Consider the following 6,837-nt stretch of genomic DNA (forward strand, 5'->3'; position numbering starts at 1 on the left):
GTTACAGTTGAAAAATTTTAACATTGTATATTCAACATAATAACGATCTTAGAATATTTTAACTCTGAATCTTGACTTTAATCTTCAACTGATTGTTACACAATATCCTAGTTTCACCTTGTGTTTCTCTTCTAAAAATTAGTGAGTTTTTTCAAATTTTGCTATATTTATTTATTTTTTAGACAGAGGGGAAAGGAGGGAGAGAGGTAAATATTGTGTGGTTGTCTCCTGCACGCCCCCTACTGGGGACCTGGGCACAAGGCATGTGCCCTGACTGGGTTTTGAACGGTAACCCTTGGGTACGCAGGCCAGCACTCAATCCAGTGAGTCACACCAGCCAGGGCTAAAAATTAGTGTTGTTGTTTTTTTAAATAGTCAATGTTTACTTAGATTTACCAATGTGTCTACTAACTGCTCACCATTGATTCTTGTATTTTCACTTTCCCTGCTAGGTTTGTATCTCTTATTTTGCAAGGGTCAGTAGGAAGGAAATTCTCTTAGTCTTGGTTTAAAATGTCTTTATTTTGAAAACTGTGGAAGACAATCTTTGTAGACAAGGTAGTTGAGAAGGAGGCAGCAATTGGAGGGGTAGTTGGCCTGGCATGTACTCAGCACCTCAGGAACATTATTGCATGTGGACCAGCTGCTTTTGGAAGACTGTTGTCCAGAAGAAAAGATGTTTGGCTTTCAAATGTCAAATATGTACTGAAGTATAGAGGGCTGCTGTATTTGCACAGCTAAGTCCTCCAGCTTTCAATTCACTGATAGTAAATGCTATGAGTCCTGTTTTGGGTTTCATGAGAGTCATTCAGGAGACATCTGTAACTCCTGTGTCCTGCTTGTGAAAAGATGGAAGAAATTGCAAACAGGGTGAAAAAAAACAAACCTGGAATCATGCAGCAGGACCCAGTCCAAGGACTACATTTAGCCTGGCTGGGTAGCTCAGCTGATTAGAGTATTGTACCAATATGCCAAGGTTGTGGGTTCATCCCTGGTCAGGGCACATACAAGAATCAGCCAATGAATGCATACGTAAGTGGAACAACAAATTGATCTTTCTTACCCTGGCCACTATGTCTCAGTTGGTTGGAGTGTCATCCAGTAACCAAAGGGTCATGGGTTCGATTCCCAATATAGGTACATACCCATGTTCAGATTCGATCCTTGGTTAGGGCACATAGGAGAAGCAACTGAGCCATGTTTCTCTCTCACACTGATGTCTCTCTCCCTCTCTCCACCTCCTTCCTCCCTTTCCCACTCTCTAAAATCAATAAGCATGCCCTCGGGTGAGGATTGTTTTAAAAATTGATGATTCTCTCTCTCGTAACCAATAAAATAAAAATAAAAGACTACACTGAAACCAAAGAAAGGTAAAACTCTATTTGGAATGGGATAAGAAAGCATCCAGATCAGCAAACTGCAGAAGTAATTTAAAGGTCATAATTCTGATGCCACTGGAAGTACCTCCCCAGCTCAATCTCTTTGTGATAGTAACTGGTCAGATGATGGCTCAGATACAGAGATGGCTTCTGACTCTGACACAATATCGTTTTTTGTTGTTTTTTTTTTTCTTTTTAGATCTCACGTACTGGGAAAAAACATAAAACATGTTGAGGGGTTATCTATAAAGGCCATTCTGGGGAAGTCCTCATTGACAAATATGTATTGAAGCCTTGTTGCAGTAATAAGAAAGCAGCTGCTTAGAAGCAGGAGGAGCAGGGGCCAGAGCCTCTGCCGATCTCCACTCAGGAGTGGTAAATGAAGTTCATGTAGAAAGGGAACAAAAACCATTTAAATTTTAGGGGGGAAAAAACCCAGCAACAAAATAACACTCTTATTTTTAACTTGGATACCTGTTATTCTGTCAAAAGACAATTTCTAGAATAGCTTTGAATGGGTTATTTTCCTCCAGTTCCACAAGTTCCACACATTCTGAAGCCAGTGTCTAGCTTACTAAGAAAGAAAAAAAAAAAAAAAGATGTGTACATATTGTTTAAGATACTGAGTATTTCATAGAAAAACTGAATACTGCTGTAAAGTGCTCTTTAATTTTTTTTTTTAAATCCCCTTTTAATGAATGAAACTAGGAGAATTACAGGTGACAGAAATTGTTGCACCGTGCAGGGGCTATAGGGGGCTTGCTGCAGAGAGCGCAGCTCTTCCTGAAACCTGAGGGAAACCGGCTGGGGCCTGCTGAGGTGGGAGCAGGGCTCTGAAACCCGCAGAGTTGTGCGGGTTAAGAAAAATATTAGCAGTTCAGACTTCTCACAATGAAGAAGGAGCGCTTGCCTATCTTACAATAATATGACTCAGTACTTATTTTTAGAGCTGGATTTTAAAAATTGGATAGTATAAATAGCGATAAGGAGTGAACCACTTTTTATGACCAAACTGCAGTTTTACAGTATTTAATCTAAACTTATAATTTTATATGCCTTTGGAAGAAACCACAAGCCATCAATTATATGCACAGACTAGGTAGTGAGTTGGGTTGGCTCTCCCACAACCCTTAAGATGTATTACAAGAGTCCTAGCCATTATCATCTTCCTCCTAAGTTATTTTGAAATGGTTTTTTGGGTTCATTTTGGGTGCAGTATTGGTGGTAGAATATACTATAATATGGATCATCTCTACTTCTGTATTTATTTATTACTAGACCTCAACCACAGCCTTCTTTTACCTCTTCTACCTTTCTTTGCCTGTACGATGTATTGTAAGTGGTCATGCAGTTATTATTACTACATTAGAAATCTACAAATCTGTTTTGTACTTTTTATACTGTTGAATACTTATAATTAAAACTTTTACTAGGTTATTGAATAAACTTAATCTTATTAGAAACAAATGTTTAATGTGCTTATTTTATCTTCACCTTTGAATGCTAGTTTAACTGGATAGAGAATTCTAGATTAACATATACTTCCCCCCTATCATTTTGAAGATATTACTCCATTGTCTTCCAACATCTAATGTTTGTGATAAGCCAGCTTTGTCTACATATTATTTATTTGTAGGTAATGTAACTTTCAGGCCATCCCTAACATTTGTAGAACCTATGACAAAATTACAAATGCAAGACTATCTAACATAAGCCTAAAAATGTATAAGTTAAAAATCAAGACAGGTACACTGAGACAAAGAAAAATGGCCCAAATAAAAGAACAGATCAAAGCCCCAAAAATAGGACTAGGCAATGAACAGATAGCCAACCTACCAGAGGCACAGCTCAAAACACTGGTAATCTGGCTGTTCACAGAATTGGTTGAGTATGGTCACAAAATGGAGGAAAAAGTGAAGGCTATGCAAAGTGAAATAAAGAAGAATTTAGAGGGGACCAACAGTGAAGGGAAGGAAACCAGGACTCAAATCAACAATTGGGAGCAGAAGAAGGAGAGAAACATTCAACCAGAACAGAATGAAAAAATAAGAATTCAAAAAAATTAGGAGAGGATTAGCAACCTCTGGGACAACTTGAAATGTTCCAACATCGAAATCATAGGGGTGCCAGAAGGAGAAGAGGAAGAGCAAGAAATTGAAAACTTATTTGAACAAATAATGAAGGAGAACTTTCCCAGTCTGGCCAAGGAAATAGACTTCCAGGAGATTCAGGATGCTTGGAGAGTCCCAAGGAAGTTGGACCTAAGGAAGCACACACCAAGGCACACCATAATTACATTACCCAAAATTAAAGCTAAGAAGAGAATCTTAAAAGCAGCAAGAGAAGAGGAGACAGTTACCTACCAAGGAGTTCTCATATGACTATCAGCTGATTTCTCAAAACCTTGCAGGCAAGAAGGGGCTGGCAACAAGTATTCAAAGTCATGAAAGGCAAGGACCTACATCCAAGATTACTCTATCCAGCAAAGCTATCATTTAGAATGGAAGGGCAGATGAAGTGCTTCCCAGATAAGGTCAAGTTAAAGGAGTTCATCATCACCAAGGCCTTATTATATGAAATGTTAAAGGGACTTATCTTAAGAAAAGAAGAAGGTCAAAAACTATGAACAGTAAAATGACAACAAACACACAGCTATGAACAACTGAGCCTAAAAAACAAAAACAAAGGCAAAAACAAACTAAGCAAACAACTAAAACAGGAACAAAAATCACAGAAATGAAGATCACATGGAGGGTTATCAGCAGGGAGGGGGAGAGGGGAGAATGGGGGAAATGGTACAGGGAATAAGAAGCATAAATTGTAGGTACAAAATAGACAGGGGGAGTTAAGAATAGTATAAAAAATGGAGAAGATGAAGAACTTATATGTATAACCCATAGACATGAACCAAGGGTGGGGAGGAATGTTTCGGGGGGCGGTGCAGGGCGGAGGGGAATAAAGGGGAGAATAAATGGGACAGCTGTTATATATAACCAATAAAATAAACTTAAAAAATATACTTTAAAAATAGACTTAAATATAAGTCATGGCACCATAAAAAGCCTAGCAGCAGTGTCCAACCTTTTGGTGTCTCTGGACCACACTAAAGAAGAAAGTTGTCTGTGCCACACATTAAATACACTGTGACACATACTCACACACAACAAAATCTCATAATGTTTTAAGTAAATTTATGATTTTGTGTTGGGCAGCATTCAGACGTTCTGGGTCTCATGCAGCCTGTGGGCTACAGTGTGGACACTCCTGTTAGAGGGAAACATAGGCAGTAAAATGTGAGATATGCCATGCAGCAGTATCTTCACTGATATATCTCCTATGGCAAGGGATCTAAAGAAAAGATTAAACAAATAGGACTGCATCAAATTAAAATGCTCCTGCAGGGCTAAAGAAAACATCAGCAAAATGAAAAGCCAACCAACTGCCGTGGAAAACATATTTGCCAATGATACCTAGGACAACAGTTTGATCTCTTAACATATATAAAGAACTCATATGACTCAATGCCAGGAAGACAAACAATACAATTAAAAACTAGGGAAAGGACCTGAACAGGCATTTCTCCAAGGAAGACATACAGAGGACACATAGACATATGAAAGAATGCTCAACATCACTAGCAATAGGAGAGATGCAAATTAAAACCACAATGAGATACCACTTCACACCAGTCAGAATGGCCATCATTAATGAATCAGCAACCAAACAAGTGCTGGTGAGGATGTGGGGAAATGCGAACCCTGGTGTACTATTGGTGGGAATTCAGACTGGTGCAGCCACTGTAGAAAACAGTATGGAATTTCCTCAAAAACTAAAGATGGAGCTGCCTTTTGATCCCATTATCCTACTGTTGGGACTATACCCTAAGAATCCTGAATCACCACTTCAAAAGAACCTATGCACCCTAATGGTCATAACAGCATTATTTACAATAGTCAAGTGCTGGAAAGAGCCTAAGTGCCCATCAGTAAGTGAGTGGATCAAAAAACTGGTACATTTACACAATGGAATAGAATACTACACAGCAGAAAGAAAGAAGGAGCTCCTACCCTTCATGACAGCATGGATGGAACTGGAGAGTATTATGCTAAGTGAAATAAGCCTGGTGGTGAAAGACAAATACCATATGATTTCACCTGTAAGTGGAACCTAATGAACAAAACAAATGAACAAAATAGAATCAGAGACATGAGGAAGAAACTGACAGTGATGAGCGGGTAGCAGGGAGAGGGATAATGGGGGAAAGAAGGGGAAGGGTCTAGTCAAGGACCCATGATAATGGACAACAGGGTGGGGATTGATTGCAGGAGCAGGGAATGGGCATGGCAGGGGAGAGCAACAGGGGAAAAATGGGGACAACTGTAACTGAACAACAATAAAAAGAAATGCAAATCATAGCATATTACTCTCTTGCTTAAAAATCCAAAAGGTCCCCAATAATATTTGAAATAAAGTTGTTAAAAGGCTCTAAAGCTTTGGATGGTACTTCAACATGTAAAGCTCTGTGGGAAGAGCTTTTTAACTAAGTTGTTTCTCTTTCTGAAACATACTCTCCTGCATGCTCGTCTCATGGCTGACTTCTGTTGTAAAATTCTTGCCTAAATGTCACCTCCTCTATAAGTACGCCTTCCCAGTTATTCGCTATCCCTGCATCTTGCTCATTTCCTTCAGAGTACAAATCACAAATTCATTTTACTTGTTTAGTATCTCTTTCTGTGAACTGTCATCTTCACTGGACAGACTGTCACAGATAAGATTTCCTGAGAAGTTGAGTCTGAGGTGGAGATTAGCTTAGGGATTTCACTAGGGAGTACTCCAATCACCACCTGTTCAGCAAAAGAAAGGAGGAATGGACATCAGTCAGTGGACATTGGCTGCCCAGAAGGAGCCTGATTTTGAACAAAGCACCTCTCAGTAGCTGATGCAATCCCTAAGCGGGTTCACAGCTATAATCTAGGCAGAACAGTATAGCATCCAGGATGGTCCATGCCTTGTGCCACTCAGATCCACTTTTTTCACATGAATCCTTGGAGTAGCTCCTTCAGGATGCTGCTTTTCTTCGGGGAAACTTATACAAGGAAGATAAAAGGTGAACCTCGACCCCCTGTTCTCCTGCTGGTCTTGAGACTACAATTTTTATTCATCCTTTCCCTCCTCCTTTTCTATTCTAGTTTCTCTTCACTGCCAGTTAGAACCTTCAAAGGTTTAGGTGGCTTATCAAGTGGTGTGAATCATACTCTCAAATTATTTAAGCTGCACATGCTTCATTTGTCTTGTTTGCCATCAGAATTGCACACAACAGTAATAAAAGATGCTCAAGTTGGTTATCTGTGAGGAAAGCATATGTCTCCATGCCTCTATTGTGTAACAGTAGTTCTATTGCCTCTTGATGATAAGAGTCAATTAGGCACACCAGGACTTTTTTTTTTTTTTTTTTTTT

At 39.3% G+C, this 6,837-nt stretch overlaps 1 pseudogene; it reads left to right on the forward strand.

The window, feature by feature from the left end:
- Nucleotides 1-667: 667 nt before the first annotated feature.
- Nucleotides 668-1,758, forward strand: LOC129081070 (SIN3-HDAC complex-associated factor-like; annotated as a pseudogene).
- The last annotated feature ends 5,079 nt before the right edge of the window (nucleotides 1,759-6,837 follow it).

The sequence above is a fragment of the Pteronotus mesoamericanus genome, unplaced genomic scaffold (assembly GCF_021234165.1).
Source record: "Pteronotus mesoamericanus isolate MK-2021 breed Mesoamerican mustached bat unplaced genomic scaffold, CSHL_Meso_final contig_94, whole genome shotgun sequence".
NCBI classification, from domain to species: domain Eukaryota; kingdom Metazoa; phylum Chordata; class Mammalia; order Chiroptera; family Mormoopidae; genus Pteronotus; species Pteronotus mesoamericanus.